At 38.6% G+C, this 17,461-nt stretch overlaps 1 protein-coding gene across 4 annotated transcripts in view; it reads left to right on the top strand.

Annotated features, from left to right (window-relative positions):
- The window catches only part of fam204a (family with sequence similarity 204 member A), a 46,312-nt gene extending 29,967 nt beyond the window's left edge, over positions 1–16,345 (top strand). Inside the window, exons 6-8 of one of the 4 annotated variants that reach the window (XR_013296192.1) lie at positions 3,244–3,387; positions 7,342–7,438; positions 16,120–16,345. The gene's annotated coding sequence lies outside the window, so the exon portion shown is untranslated. Of the gene's footprint in view, positions 1–3,243; positions 3,388–3,463; positions 3,480–7,290; positions 7,439–16,119 lie in introns of those variants that run through there. The other 3 variants (XR_013296191.1, XR_013296190.1, XR_013296193.1) reach the window with 3 other exon arrangements.
- The last annotated feature ends 1,116 nt before the right edge of the window (positions 16,346–17,461 follow it).

Here is a 17,461-nt window from a genome sequence, read left to right as displayed (position 1 = left end):
TCACTACTTTCTTTTCCATAATGAGGGCGCAAATTGTCTCGCTCTCATTCTGTCTGACTTGCTGTCGAGTGAAAATGACATCAGAGTTGCTCAGGTTTCAAACAACCAATTACAGCTCAGCTTCAGAAAACAGGTGAGCTGTGATTGGTTGTTGCCTGAGCCCTGAGGTACTGTGATGCCATTTTCAGTCGACAGCAAGTGGCAAAATGGCCGCACCTTGAGATGAATAAAAACAGCCGGATTTTGCTGCATAACGGCATAAAAATGTAATATTAATCACAATGTCATGTTTAGACTCGTAAGTTCACATATAACATGTTATTGTCAAGAAATGTTTTAGGTTGACTTCCTATTTAACTCATTCACTGACTGCCATTGACGGCTTTAGATGTCAAAAATTCATTTGTACTATTTCTATTAGTTTAACATTTTTCCACTTTTGTTAACAAAAGTATGAAAACCTAGAAAAAGGTTTTATTGTACATTTAGAACAGATATAAAATTTGTGATTAATCATGAGTTAACTATTGAAGTCATGTGATTAATTACAATTAAAACATTTAATCGCCTGACGACCTAATTTTTAATAATCGTTTCTTTTCTTTTTTTTAAATAATCGTTTCTTTTCTTTTTTTAAATAATCATTTTTTCCAAAAAGAAAAGATACTTAAAAAATTAGGGCGTCAGGCGATTAACATTTTTAATTGTAATTAATCGCAAGACTTTAATAGTTAATCCATGATTAATCACAAATTTTATATCTGGTCTAAATGTACAATAATTGCCCCCCCCCCCCCCCCCCCCCACACTAGGTTTTCATACTCTTGTTAACAAAAGTGGGAAAAAATGTTAAACTAATAGAAAGAGTTCAAATGATTTTTTGACGTCTATAGCCGTCAATGGCAGTAAATGAGTTAAAGGCTGACCTTACATATTTCTTTCACAGTGGTTATGTTGTTATTCACCAGTGCATATTAATCTTTATTTCTTCAGCTTATTGCTCCGCACATGCTTTCTTTCGTTTTCTCTTTCTTTCCAAGTCGCAGCCTCCATTTTCCCTTCATGTAGCCACGTGGTTTGTGTTCTTTATTCTTTTATGGCAGGCCTAACGCTGAGCCTTCCTCTAATTAGATCAGGAATTATAGCGTGGATTAGGTGTTGGAGGGGCATGCCAGTTCTTCTGACCATGGTAGCTATTTCAAGTCACCATTTCAAAGTTATGCGCTTAACGCCGTTTCCACCCCTCCCCATCCCCTCCTTGCTTTGCATTATAACACAGCTGCAGGAAGAGTGACAAACACTGTTAATCTCTTGTTTGCTGGCAGTCCATTACAAAGGAGTAAAGAAGGATTTTTCGCAAACGCAGTAAACACTCAAAATTCAGCATTGTCCATTACCTCTTAAACACAGCTGATAACGAGCATCATTAATTAAACTGTGGGAGTAAGTGGGGTTACATAAATTAAAATTAATAATTGGAAGCAAGCATAAATAGAATGCTTGTTTAGGAATTATTTCGACTGAAACTCACAAATGTTAACAATGTAGATTAAGTGTTTGGTTCTTTTTTTCCTTTTTTCTCTCTCATGAGGTTTTTACCAGTCCTGGGGAGAGGTTTAGTCATGGAGTGCTCTTTTAAATTGTTTACCACATTTTTACCAAGAAAATGATCAAGTAGGCATTTAATTGCTTTGACAAAATAAATTACTTCCCATAGCTATTGTCTTGCTGCCAAGTCCGGTGCGAGGAAGCTCCAAAAATCGTACAATATTTCAGCACTTGAATTTCAAACAGGCAGCATCAGTCAGTTTCAAGCAGACAATTGCTTAGAATGGATTCACATTGGTAGTAGAGTAAAATGCAAAACATCATCTTTGTAACTGTGATGTCATTTCTAATGATGTCATTAGAAGGATTTAGCTGGATGTGCAATCACTAAGAGTCGTCTGTGCGAGGTGTAAACATCTGCGGGACGCAAAGAATCACATCTTGTGTTTGTATTGTTTACATGACATGAAAACTCAACAAGGCCTCTGAGGACTGATAACCCTGGCACCTGTTGTCAGGGAGAATCAAGTCAAGACAAGCCTATTTCTCTGACGGGTGTGGGAAAGAACCGTAGTACCAAAAATAATTTGTCCAATCCAAAAATGGCACAAAATACGGAAGAGGATTAAGGCCAGTGAAGAGGAGAAAAAGCGGGATTCTCACTTCGTTCTCGTTTTGATTTTTGAATCCTGAGAATTGACTTTGAAGTGAGAATTCTGAATACTCACTTTATCACTTTATCTCAGAATTCTGATTTTAAAGCGAGAACTCTCACTTAAATCTCATAATTTGGACTTTAAAGTTAAAATTCTGACTTTGTGACGTGGAGCTCTGAATTGTGAAGTCAAAAAGTCAGAATTCTCGCTTTATAGTCAGAATTATCACTTTAAAAAGTGAGAATTCTGAATTTATTATCAGAATGCTGACTTTCTGACTTTCCCCCGCAATTTATAGCTCTACGTCACAAAGTCCGAATTCTGAGATTATAATTTTGAGAATAAAGTCAAAATCTTTTTTTCCCTCTTCTCTGGCCCTACTCCGCTTTCGTCCAAAATGAACAAAAATGTGATCAGTTTTACAAGTCAACCTTGTTAGGCACCACACGCCACCGGAATGACTTCCAAACATAAAGAACAGCCCTACTGGGCCATGATTTCCCCTTTGAGAAACAACCAATCCTCCTGATGAAGACCGTCGGCCGAAATCGGAAAGGAATCTCCTGGATTCCCAAAAGGTGACACCGACTCCCTGGTGTTCCAAATTGAGCGGTGGTTTGGACGAACAGCTGCCAAAAGTCACAGTTGAAATCCATATGGCTCCGAATTAATTGGCGCGCGCAGGCCCGGGCTTGATGTGAGCATGGATACAAAACCTGTGTGGGTGGCCATGAGGTGGCTGGAGATTTGAGGTCGAGTCTCAGTCCTCCATTGCGGCGTTTCGCGGGGTCTCCTCAAAGCTTATCTGATAGATGGAGCGAAGACCTTTTGGCGCTTCCTGGAAAATGTTATTAACACCAGTGACCTCAGCCTAATTTTATGGGCCTCATGGAAATATTGTGACCATTACACAGTGACTAATCTGACAGATATGTCGGTATTTTTTTAAAAACTCATTTTATTCATGTTGTGTGACATTAAACAAATCATCTCTGGTGGTTTCGCTTTTGTTCTAAATAATCACCGTATTCCCTCCCAGGTTGTTCTCACCGAGGAGAGGCTTGATTGACTTGGACAGCAAGTCTCTTGTGGCCAATCTCAAGGGGTTTAAAGCCATTCAAGCCTTAGCGCATTTAACACAGAGAAGCAAGCTCACCTGTACTCGGTGCTGGCAAGCCAAGAGGTACAAATACTTCATTACTGTACTGCACCAAATGTTTCTGATATGTATTTTACTTTTGCCGCCTTCGTTTGAAAAGTGTTATTTGTACTTTCTACTTCTTACTTTGTCAAAGTAGCCTCATTACCATTTTAAATTGGCTTGACCAACAAATTCGGAGAAGCAAGAAAATTGTCGACTTCAAGAATGACTCGTGGAAAAAAAAAACGAAAAAATTTTGAAAGATTCTCTGCCAAATCTGAAGACACATACTGGTAAGGTGTATTTTTAAGTTAGTCTGACTCTAGAAACTGACATCAGTTACTAAGATGAGCTCCTTAACACGTACAGAAGTTACACTGAAAACATTTAACTCATTTGCTCCCAAAAACGTATTTATAATTATTATTATAGTTATTATTATTATTATGTTTTAATGCTAGAGCATACAAAATGTTTTGATTCAGCCTCTGACCTGAAGAGGACGCTTAAAGCAATGCTAGTTATTGCAAAAAGAACGGCCAGCAGGTGGGAGCAGAGCATAAGAGATCAATCAGGGCCATGTTGCAAAAAAGCTAATTTCCCCAGTGTTTTGAACAGATTTGTGAATAATGATGAAACTTAGCTATATTCTAATGCTAATTGCTGCAAAACAGAAACAGATAGAAATATACTTTTTTTCCTGATGAAAGAAGAGGCTCTAATCTATCTTTTGGCAGGTTCCATGTTTTTATAGCAATAGAACACAATATTCAGTGGGCCTTGCAAAATCCGTCAAAATCCAGTAAAACAGCTGGGAGCAAAGGGCGTTGCTTCAGCGAAATGGCTAGGAGTGAATGAGTTAATGTTTTTGAACAATACAGAAGTATTTTTCTGAATTTATGAACATATTTTAAAAAAATTACACCGTAAATTTTTATAGAATAAATTGTACTCTAAAAAGACTATAGTCCAGTCTAAACTAGAGTAAACTTATTAAGTAAAAATATTAAGAAAATAAATAAAATAGAATATTTGTTATTATTTTTTATTTGTAAATTATATAGCGCTATAACATTTTTACATTCTTCTGAGTGTAAAGTTCACTCTGTTTAGACTGGAACCGAATATAGTCCTTTTCAGAGTAAAATTTACTGTGTGCAGTTCAATTACAGAAATTCACATCTACTTGTGGGAGATAGGGGTCGAACCCTACCACGAACAGGGAAATTTTGCAAGTAATTAACACCCACTTCAACATAGTTCATTTGCACCAAGATGCCACACGATGGCACCAAAGCACAACTCTTATATTAGACAGGGTTTTGGCCTGAAGAAAAAAAAAACAGAGGAGTAAAGGAGTTTAATCTGTACTTTTACTTTTACAAGAAAAACATCTATGTGTAACATGTGCATGCCCTTACTTTGCTAAAACAAACTATTGAATAACCCCCCCCCCCCCCCCCCCCACCCACACCCACACTTTTATTTACAGCAAAACAAATGAGCTCTAAGTCAATAAATTGCCACAAACTCCCAATCCCCCACTCCGCTCCCGCCTCCCCCAACTTCCAGCCTTGGGAATTTCCATTAGAGGCGTTTGAGTCAGAATCGGCGTCCAAATAAATGCAGCGCTCCTGGGAAATCACAGCAACATGCAGATACATGTTAAAACGCAAGAGAGGCTTCTCCGCTGTGCCGGGCTTCCCGAAATCCAGATGTGGCGGTCTGGGGTGGGGGACTCAGGCTTCCACGCCAATAATGAAGCAATTAGACAGACTATTATGAACACCTGTGACACTGATTGGCACTATGCGGCTCGGTCTCATCGGCTGCACTAAAGACGCCCCAATGTTGCTAAGTTAACCTCTAACAAGGCCTATAATGATCACGCACGCGCACACACACAGGAGGTTCACATTAGAGGACGTGCTCATCCCACATAACCCATTGCGTCATATATTATTGAAAGCCACGCTTGTGCAAACACAACTCCAGTAAATTGAGGTCTCAATTTTTCAGTTTCATTAAGGTTAATGCAGTTTTAATTGCTGCTTGATTTGGAGCCTATTAGAAGTAATTTATAAGTCCTTTTCAGGGACCTTCCAAATGACGATGTGTGGGATTAATAAAGTAAAAGGCACCAGTTGGAAACGTGGTTTCCCCGCTGGATTGTTGCGCAGTCTATGGGAATCCTTTTTCCCCTCACTCTTATAACTTGTTTATTTGCACAAGTGCTTTCAGGCCCATTAAGACAATCTACTGAAGAGAGAGCTTTGGCATCATGGATTGCATCACCCATTCAACGAGCAATTGAAATGGTGCTTACGGCCTGATTAGCTGGGACGTTCTGTAAATAGGTTGCAACATCTGAGGATTATAAAACCATATTATTAAAATGATGGCATTTTTTTGGTATCTTAGTAGTAGTAGTAGCGGTAACTTTGCAGCCCATCAGTGGAATTGTGGGTTATAGCTTGGCAATAAATTGAATTAATTCGATTAATCGTCATCTTGAAAAGCAAATCATAGAAAAATTGCTAAATCGTGAATTTTGTCTTCTGCTGCTGTTCTTATGTTCGGTTACATCCAGACGTTATTGTGAGTTGTAAATTTGCATAAGTGGCAGAATGCTGTATGGATGGTTTACAAAAGCTACCAACTACTTAATTGTGGCAATTAAGCACAAACTATGAATGTTAAGTTTATGTTAAAATTGATTTAGAATGAGTATAAATTGTTGTCTGAACGTCGTGTTTGCTGGGTTTGTTAGATTAAAACCGATTTTTTATTTTTTTTTCTGGAGAGCTCAGTATTGTTCATTCGGTAATTTTACCGATTTGACATGTCATCATCATTGCTCTCTCTTAAAAAAAAAAAAAAAAGATTAAAATCGATTAAAATTTTAATCATCCTGAATGACTGAAAAAAATTGTCAAATCATAGTCTTTCAATTTAAACTTTCTCCAAATTCTAGTTAGCCACTCTTAGCATATTTATAAATAAACAATATGTGACTTAAAATTGATCCCAGAGGTACACCCTAAGGGCAGTGTGTCCACTGAATGAAAAATAGAATGTGTTTGCAAAAATGGTGAAAATTGAAGGAAGAGACCATAAAGTCGAACTGCTGACAGCTTGAGCCACAATGCATTAGCAGATGTTGCTCCTTTCTGCATGACACACTCACTGCACCGAGTTCAATTGTTAAAACACATTGATGTCGTCTCAGCTGTATCCCCCCCACCCCAGCCCCTACCTCTGTAGACCTGAAAATCTCCCTCCAACAAGATTAGGAGACAGGTGGAACTCCTGCTTGTGGCTCTCAGGTTGTGGTGGAGGGCTCTCCGTTTTGCATGTTTGTAAATTGCCTACAGAAGTGAATAAAATGGTCCCATCTGTAAACTGGTGCGCCAGCGGCCCACTTCAGAGACCTGAGATCAATTTTGCTGCATTTATTCTTTGAGAGAGGCGCACAATGGGAGTGTATTGAAGATCGGTTTTCAATTGGATAATAGTTTTGCGAAACGAGGGGATCCAGAGGGCATCGCTTTCACACATTCTTCTGCCTTCGTTTGTCTGTAACACAAAACCATGTGCTGCCGCAGTCTCAACACCTCCACAAACTGTTTCTACCCCCCCTCAATCAAATTCTGTACAAATGCCACTGCAATTTCACACACTGTTGTAGCTTCTCTTAATGACGGCTTCAAACATAATCAAACTGAACCCAATTAGGTTTCTGTTTTCTTTTAATTTCACAGTCGTTTGCGTCAAACGCGTCAACACTTTAAGCAAGGTTATCTATCTATCTATCTATCTATCTATCTATCTATCTATCTATCTATCTATCTATCTATCTATCTATCTATCTATCTATCTATCTATCTATCTATCTATCTATCTGTCTATCTGTCTGTCTGCCTGTCTGCCTGTCTGTCTGTACAGTATGTAGACAATTCCACTGGTTCCTGACCCCCAGCCTTTAACCCAAAGCAGCCACTAGATGGGGTATGATAACCACAGAGAGGCTCTCCCACCGGGACGACCCCCCCCCCCCACCCCCCCTCAGTTGGGCGCCTGCTTCATGGGAGAGGTGAGTAGAAGAAAATTGTCTGCCAATTTTTTCACAGATCCCTATCATCCGTGCAATCTGTGTCTTTTCCAATTCAAATATTTCTCAAGCTAATTTAATGTCTCATTCCCCCCAAAAGTTTTTTTTTTTTTTGTTGCCATTTTTTTCCTTTTTTATGAAAGCCTCATTTGCGGATGACTTCACCGAGCCGTTAAATTATCACATTAAGTAAGACATACAAGGCTTAATGTGAAAAATTGTTTCATTAAAGTCAAAGTCGAAGTTTACACAATCGTGCAGTTGATATTGATATACTGTAGGTTCACTGTATCTACATATAAACCTTAATTTAGAAACCTTTCCTGCATTTTTCCTAATTCAGGTACTAAACTAGCAATCTTGGAATTAATGAGTTTTGTATTGTTTATTGTTGATTTAATTATTCTAGTCATTGTTTTTTTTAAGATCTTGTGATAATGTCAGGTGATTTTGGATTTGGCTTTTAATTGTTTAAAGAGGAGATGATTAAAAAAAAAATAGCATGAAATGTCACCAGAATGAATTTTTTTTTTAATAACAATGTGGTTGATAAATTGAATAAATGATCAATTACCTGCATAAATGCTTTGAATGGTTCACACAGAGTTCATTTACATCAATGGCCAAAATAGATTTATTTTACTTGGGGCACTTATGTCAACAGTAGTTACAGGAATTACTTTGGATGCAATCCCATTATAGGATGTCAAATATTTTGATGCCGTGTGTAAATGGCAGATTGGTGAAGAGAACAACAACTGGATGGAAATTAAACAATTTCTGGATCAAAATAAAAAATAAAAAACACAGCCTGTCCACTCACCTTTGCAATCTCAGGCCTCACCCCACTCGGCTATATAATACTGAACAATGAATTTTAAATAAAGTCAAACATTTGCTTCATGCTCCTCCGCAGTTTAAACAAGACATTTCTGATGGGGACGTGTGGATTTATTGTAAGTAAGAGATATAAGAGATAACTTAATCCCCAATTGGATTGTAAAGCCCACCTCCACTTCACAGAGCTCCCACCCTGTCATACTGCTTTCGTGACCTTTTGTCTCATTTCTCCGCGGGTAATGAATGCTTTCGGACTATTTCAGATGAAAAGATCTCGCGCATAGTCCGCCGCGTCGGAATGTCATATCTGAAAAATCACCCAATCAGCATGCCGCTGTTGAGAGCAAACAGAGGGAGCTAGGCCGCAGCGGGCGCACAACACCGCTGGACTGGGTCGTCTAGATGTCAATATAATAGACTGGCTTATGATGTGTAAATAGCACACCACTTAATAGTCCTCTCCCTCTCTGACGGAACATTTGGAATCACATGGAGGGCAGCGTCTCCGGTCCCTGGACACACACAAGGTCCTGTCATCCAGTCTTCATCCAAGACTTGCTCTATTATACGCTACATTTGAGGAACTGTGAAAAACACTCCTGCATGTGAGCCTAACAACAACATGATCTCATTGCTACGTGTCTGACCATACATTTAATTACCGAATATGGTTATATTTTCTTATGAAGTCAAAACATACGCTTTTCACTTGTGTCCACTTTTTTTTTTTTTTTTTACAGAAAAAGGCAAAAGTGTACTCATTATGAACATTATTATAAGCTAGTTTGACAGATTGCAAAAAGTGATACACTTTGTTTTGTGAGTCATTATTGCATATATTATTTACAATCTTAATATTGAAATAAATAAATGAAATATGTACAAAACAAGAAGGCATATTTATGAAATATACTGCATGACATGCCTTATTAAAATGATCACCTAAGTCATTTTTTTGCTGATTTTTCAGGAAACAAAAAATTGAACCATTTGCATCATGATTTAGATGATTTAGGCAAAAAATAATTATATTTTTTCGCCCAAAAAAAGACTTTGGCAATTATTTTAAGAGGGTGTTCGCTTACATGACCATAAAACAAGATGCAATTTAAAACACATAATATACATGGTAGAATTATTGTAGTTATTATATCATTCTTAATATTTATCAGGTGTTACGAGCTACATTATACTACGTGAACAATTTTTTTGAATTGGAAGTAGTCATTATGATTATAATGTTACCATTTACAAATTCTTAGTAAGAAAAAAATTCTAGAAGTTGCTTAAAAAAGTTTCATCATATGACGTGAAACCACTTCTCAGATTGTTTTTATGTTTCATCATTAAATATTAATCATTTTATTATTCAGTCATGTTTTTTTTTCATAGGTTTCAGCAAAATAAGCCCTTAATTCTGACCTATCCAGTATTTGCTAAACATATAAAAGAATGAAAATAACATCATGAGTGTTTTGTATCCAGCGATATCAATTTCTTTATTTTTGCTTAAATTTTGTGTTTTATGTTGTTATTTGCCCGATTTTGCTGTTACTCTATTTACAATCTAAATTATTTGTTATAATCTGAAAAGGGTTTCAAGGGAAATTTAAGAATTTCCTTTTTGATGAGGAATAAGGGGTGGGACTAGATAAATCGTTTTACTTCTTCCTACACCCTTTTTCAACAGAATCTTGAATAGAATCTGGTAGAGCAAAAATGATATCATAGCTAAAAAAAAATATTTATTTATTTTTTGTGAATGTTAAATAGTTTACATGTATGTATTTATTTTCTTTTCGAATAAAGTTTGTCTTAAATCTGCATTTAAAAAAGGATAATTTTTCACCCATTTTTTTTACTCATAAACATCATAATTCTCATTTACCAACTTACTAACAAACATGCCCTAAAGAACCAATAGGACCCAAAGGGTGATATCTTTGTCAATTAATAATTAGAGCACAAACAATTTTTTTATGTTTGTTGTTTTCATTTGAATGGGAAAACACCATGTCATTTATTACAATAGGCTTGAAATTGCCACATTAAGTCACTGACACACTTTTATTCATGTGTATTTGTTTTATTTGTTTGACCAAATTTTGACATTAAAATAATGTTCTTTGTTAATTTCACACTATACATCGTGCATTAAAAAAATAGGAGCATAAAAGTACTGTATAGAAAAATACAAAATGTGACATTATAATGCGGAGATATTACATAAAAACTGGTTGAAATGAAGTGGCATCATAACTGTAATGATGATCAGTAATTGGCAGGCATCACCCCCCCATGTTACAGACCTTTAGTGTATGTGATCCTTTTCCCCAGGCAGAAATAAATAGACGTGACCTCAGAGAACGTATCACTCATGAGCCGTCTTTAATTCGGGACACTATTTCCGTCTGACCCAGGAGACAGCAACAGTTCCCACATTGCGTGACCTCGGAGTCTCTTTCGAGCTCCCTCCAAACTCGCTGCTCAAGGTCGCATCAAATCAGTCTGTTGTTTCACGACATTTAGCAAACCTCACCCCCGCCGCTCCCACCTCTTGAAAAGTAACACCTTCCCGGCGTCGCTGAGGTGTTGCGGGAGCGCAGGTTGAGCCGGGTCAGATAAAAAACAATGCGAGAGGATATAAAATATAATTTTACCTCCCTCTTAATCCCGAGCTTCCGCGAATGACCTTTGATCTGGCAGCATGTGAGGTGTGCTGAGCTGCCCGCTCGCGCCGCTCGCCGCTCTGATCCTGGGAAGCAATCACAGAGTGCTCTACTATCAGAGAGGCTGCTGAGGAAACACTCTAAGCCCACGTCTGGAGGTGGGCGCCCTGCTAAAAGCAAATGTGCGCGGGGGGAAAAAATGACCAAGTGCAGCCAAGCACACAGAAAGCCTGATGTGCTGGGGAGCAACATGATAAAGTTCAAGTGGATATTGTATCTACAACACAGCCCCGAGGCCTGTTGGGGTTCAACACTAATCAAAAATTAGACCAACACTCGTGAAAGTTTGGCGAAAAGAACCTGTTCACAAAATGCATTTTATACTTTAAACAGAGTGCAGAGTTAATTGCAAAATAGTATTTCATCTGTGAAGTTTTCATGTGTTTTATTTACTGTTCAATGAGAACCTATGTAACGATATAAATATAAGAACAACTGGTAGTGTATGTAGACTATTTAAATGGATGGTCCCCTATCAATAAAAAAAACAACCAATGGTCACAAAGTTAAACATTTAGCTATTAGTTTATTATTGTGGTGATGTTTTGGAGCTGCTTAGAACTGAACTGCATCCTCTAATTACAGTATGTGGAAAAAGTGCAGTTTGATAAAATAATATTAACATCCATCCATTTTCTATATCGCTTATCCTTACTAGGGTCATGCAGGTCTCAAAATATTTTTTTTCTTTGTGAGCAGTTTTGCAAATCACTGACTTCATTTGAGGAGCAACTTTGTAATTTTTGTAGCATTCCCCCCACACACATTAATCGCAAGGGCTTTCAATAAGAATATGAAAATATAATCAATAAGAATTATTTCTTAAATTCACATTATGTATAACAGAATTGTCTAGAATTTGTCATTTTAGAACATTTAATTGCGCAGATATCAAACGCTAAAGTAAAAACTCAGGACTATTGTGAAAACAAACAAATAATATTAGCCTACTGATATTATAAACATTTAATGCTACTTCTATATTATTCTTTATTATTCGTTTTCCGAATGGCTTATCAATATATTTTTAAGCTAGCTCTCCTCGCTGACGTATGGCGTAGGATAACGTAATTCATTTCCGTTTCCGGCTCTGTTTAGCAAGTAGACTTTCTCTCCGAAGTCCAAACACACATGAATTTGCCTGCAAAATTCTGGTGCTAGGTTAGCTTAGCACTTAGCATGGCTTCTCCATTTTTCCTCGTCATCCCTTTGTGAGAACGATACTTGGCAGATGTGTAGCTTATTTGCCGCCATGAAGGTGATGATTACTGATTCATGAGCGAGTCCCAACGTATTTAGCCAGTGTTTAGCCACACTAGTAGCCAGCAAGGGCTTGTTGCTAGCTAGTTGTTGCGTAAGTAGCACCGAGCTTGCCTCGACGGTCGGCCACCTACGTCCCATACGTAGGTGACGTAAGTGCATTCTGGCAACCTTACCATGCGTCTGTCTGCCTTTTTGGGACAATTTCTGTGTTTTAATGAGGTGCAAAATACACATTTTGACCCGCAAACTGTCGTATTTAATCCAATTAGAATTGACCAGTAGGCCTATTGCGGTTTGCTGTAGTGACAAATATTTTAGTGTAATGATGTATATGCCTAAAAACACACAAATATTCCTACCCCTTAATGTTTTATGTTCCTAAAGGTGTCAAGTCCAACCAGTGAATTTGTAATCACCGTTTGAGAGTCTCAATCTGGTGGCCTCGGGCATGGCAAATTCCCCACATGAGCGTTTATTTGATTGCTTAAGAGTGATTTCCGGAAACCAAGTTTTCGGACGGCCAGGAGCTGCCTTGTAACAATTACGGGGTTAAATGGCAGTTGGCCACACAGAAGGGCATTTGCCTGCTGGCAGCCCCTTCCTGCTTCGGCACGGTCAAAGGTCACAGACTTTTCAGGAAAAGTTCATTTCTCAAGCCCCCTGAAGCAGGTGGAGGCCCGGACAGCCGTGTTTACTCTAACAGCAAGAAGAAAATGAAAAAGATCTCATCTTGACACTTGAAAAAAAAAAAATAATAATAATAATATATATATTTTTAGCAAATTTATATAGAGAATAGAGATTTAGTTCACATATTAAAATGTAAAATTTGCGGGAAATGAGATGAGCCTCAACTAAGTAATGATCAACCTTAACCATAATTGAAAGACTGAAGCTTTGGGGAAGAATGGATCTGATCCCCAACACAAAAGCCCATCTGTGAAACTCAGTCGAGGTAATGTCATGACTTCTTCTGGGATGGGCTCACTAATCTGCATTGATGGATCATGATGACAACAGCAATATGAACTCAGAAGTCGACAGCCTCGGCTCATGACTTGGCCGCAAGACTGAGCTTTAGAGCCTCCATTTTCTGGTTCCACCCCCTGTCAATAACGGTAATTAAAGTCATACTCACATTTGGCCCAGCAGTATAGGGCGGCAGGGTGAGCAGTGGCTCGTTTGCAGGAGGCATCACTACCCAATAGGTGCGTTTCAGCAATGCAAGTCAGTATTTTTACAAAATAGTCTAAGCGACAAGCTATTAAAGATACAGTGTGTATTATTTAGTGTCATCTAGTGGTGAACTAATAGAATGCAACGTTTTTTTCCACACACGCACTACATTGCCTAAGACAGATGACACTTCGCAAGCCTACCTCCAAATACTACCAATTATTATTGGGAGTGAGCAGCAGGAGTTAGCGTGAGCGGCGAGCAAGAGTGGCTAGCAAGAACACGCTGGAGGCGACGCGGCTAACAAGAGTGGTTCACAAGAACTAGCTAGAGCAGTTAACAAGAGCGGCTAGCAAGAACTAGCTGGAGCAGCTAATAAGCAGTTAACAAGAGCGGCTAGCAAGAACTAGCTGGAGCGGCTAACGAGCAGCTAGCAGGAGAAGCTAGCAAAGCAGTGGTAAACAAGCCGCGGGAGCCCGAATCACGGGACTCGGTGACAAACACCTGCACACGCCAGCTTAGAAGCTAAGCGGCGGTCGACTCATTGGGTCTGACACGAGCTGCAACTACCACCAGAGGCTAACTACGTTTGCAAGGTTCTTCTCCTTCGGGTATCCGTAGCAGCAAGATGGCGACGAAATATGTCAGTTTTTAGACCGGCCAAGTCAATCTTCAGACTTAAACCCTGTAGAGGATGCCTTATATGACGGGGAAGAAAAACAACTGAAAAAGGCTATGTTTTGAGCACAATGCTATCTTCCCTGTTGTGTATCAGATCCAAACTCACATACTCACAAACAAAACTAAAAGCTGATTTCTTAGCTTAATGAAATCAATCTTACTGTTCCAATACTTTTGGAGGGTAGCGTAGCTACTGTTGCAGTTCCCTTCGGCGCCGCGTGAATGTGACTAAAAATAGGGAGTGCCATAAATATTTGTGTGCATCTATAGATCTTGAATCAGTGGGAAAGCGTCCATACACGGAATTAAAGGAGAAAGGGGCAAAAGGTAGATCAGGACGAACCCGACCCCTCGTTGCTCTCACTATTTGGATTGGTTAAATCGTTGGGACCTAGAGTTGAACCCATCAGGAAAGGCTTAAGTGTTTAGGATTAGGGATCTAAAAGGCATTTGGGGGCCTTGAATCAAACCCCCAGGACCGAGGCCGAGGCAAGCTTTGCTGTTTGGCCGGCACTATAATCAAACAGCGAGAGCCGGGACCTTTGCACACCTGCAGGAAGGGGCCACCACAAAAAAGAAGAGAAAAAAAAGGCCCTGGCAAGAGGGGGCAGGCGAGAAGGCAGAGGGCCTGCAGAGTGACAACAGCTGGGGTCGGTGCACGATGGTGTGGCCCAAGGGCAAGGTCGGCCCGGCAGACTGGGGAGGGGAACAGCAGTAGGATTGTTTTCACTCCACTAGTGAAAACAGCAAGCGTGGAGACAGTGAATGTACCAGCTGTGGCAGTGGATTTCTAGTCCACAAGCTGACCTCGTATTAACACTTTGAAGGGAAGCTGGATTGCTAATGACCGATGACCTTTTGCCTCACCTGAGCTACACCGAGATGATGACCATTTATTTTGAATCTGCTTAATTATGCATATATATTATACGGTTTTGTTGTTGTGTTGTATTTGAGTTGAAGAAGGAAATTTAAAAAAAAAAAAAAAGCACTCTTTTAAAAGTTTGGTGCAGGACAGGTTAAGTCTACACATGAAACAAAGATACACCACACCCAACTTCCTGACATTCCAAGCGGTTCTCAAAATGGAGGAACAAATCCTAAATTTTGCTTGAATAAAATGAAAGAACATGGAGACCTAATTAGTAATAATGGCGGGAAACAGCTTTGACATTTAGTATAACAATAAAGTTAGTGTAAAGCAGAGCGCAATCTGTAATAAGACGACAATCTTTAAAGTAGAATTTACTTGAGTGTCATTCTTTAATTTCTCAAGAATAATACTCATTTGCAAAATATCATACACAAGAAATTACAAAAATTTACAACTTGACGTTTGCCTCTATGTAGTATAATATCATGATAAAAAAGTGCAAATTAGCTTCAAGAAATTATTGTAATTAATCACTAATACGGTGTATTCACAAATCTGACTTTGACAAAGAACAAAAAAGTAGAGGAAAAAAATGTTGCTTCTGAAACTAACCTCGACATTATGATCTAGTTTTAAATAGTTTCTGTGCTTGCTCTACATAATATTTTATCATCAGTAGTAGTAATTGTAAGGTTTTAACAGCCACACCCAACAGTATTGCCGGCCACGTATAATGTTTTTTTTTTTTTTTTTTTAAATAAGGCCGCTAATCGCTGGATGGTTGGCCACAAATAGCCGCCGGGCCGTACTTTGGACACCACTGTTGTAACGCCTGTAATACAAAATGTTGTGGTCTACAACATTACACAAAACACACACAAACAAACGTAATACACACATCTCTTGTAACTATGGCCACAAGTTGCAGGACGTGAGCAGCCGCTCCAGGATATTGCATATTTGATCACTTTTTTGGTCTCCATAATTTGATTCCCCGTACACATCGGCATGTGCTGATACTACTTTTAAAAGTTCTGCTAATGAAAATAGTTTCATATTTTAAAAGTCCCTCTTAAAATGTGGTTTAATTGAATTTCCAGGAGTTGGTGTGTGGTTGCAGCAGAGTGCGCGTCAACCTGAATCCATCCATGAAAGCGACCAGGATTCGCTCGTGTCCTCGGGCCTAATTGGTCTGGACAGTTAACATCAAAGAAAGCTGGGCTTTATATGGAATCTGCTCGCTCCTCTGCCACGTTCTCATGCCGCCGCTTTTTTTTATATGTTCAAACCTTGTAATGAAGGTCATTCTCCATCAATTCACTTTGATCTAAAATGGCAAAAATTTTGCATTTTAATAAAAAAGGGAGAAAAACCTCATCGCTTTCTGCCTTTTTGTCGACTCCCCGCACTGTTTTCACACACGCCTGCCGGAGCGTATTCTTAATTTTTTCCATTGTTTTTTTGGCCATGCTTTCAATGAGGTGAACATTTGTGTCTATTCTGTTAAATCTATGATTGTTCACATGGGGCTACATCTATATACATACAAAATAAAGTGCCTTATTTTAAAGTTTGATACAAATCATATTTTAACAACAAACTACTAGGGTTACATTTATAACAACCAGTGCAACTAATTGTGGGATGCATTTGGGGACGGACTTGCTACTTTTATATAAATAATAATATGTATTTATTTTTTAAAGTGTATGAAGTGTTACCAAACTAAAACCTTTATATGTCAAGTTTGTAGATATTTGTACTTGCCGACATCTCATATCTATCCAAGTGTTTTTTGTTTTAATAAGTCAATGGCTAAATTTTGTAGTGTGTGTGTTTGTGTCTATAATACACAAAAAAATAGCTCCCACTATAGGTGTGAACATTTTGATGCAAAACGTGACATGTCCAAACATTTCCAGATTACAGACTGCAATTACACTGTGTGAGTTTAGCATAGTTTATAATGATTTATGGATAGAACATAGTCAATTATCCGTAAGTATGAAACAAAATTGTTGGTGATAAAATTCACCTCTATGGAAATTCCCTCATAGCAGACTAAATATTATCATTTAGCCTTTTTTAAATTAGTGGGGAGTTTAGCGACTTCGTTTACTGCACGCCAGTCGGAATGGCAGGAAGCAGACTTAACGCTCACTTGCGTGAATCATTCATTTTCTCAGAGATGAAAGTTGCATGGCATGCTTGGGCAGCTACTCCTGCAGCTGTGTGTTTTTATCAGTCTTCTGTACTCAGAAATCAACTGTCTGGAGATCAGCTGCTGAAACACTGTAATGAGCCACGGGCGCTAATACTTGAGGATCAGTTGCACTGGATGAGGCAGCTTTATCCAGTTATTAGGGTAATGTAATGGAGTCTCCTAATCCAAACCCACCAAACTCTTCCACTGCAGGGGGCACAATCGTGAGAAAACACGTT

Source organism: Vanacampus margaritifer, chromosome 12 (genome assembly GCF_051991255.1).
Source record: "Vanacampus margaritifer isolate UIUO_Vmar chromosome 12, RoL_Vmar_1.0, whole genome shotgun sequence".
NCBI classification, from domain to species: Eukaryota; Metazoa; Chordata; class Actinopteri; order Syngnathiformes; family Syngnathidae; genus Vanacampus; species Vanacampus margaritifer.
The sequence above is the reverse complement of the archived record's forward strand: the minus strand, read 5'-3'. Positions and strand labels throughout refer to the sequence as shown.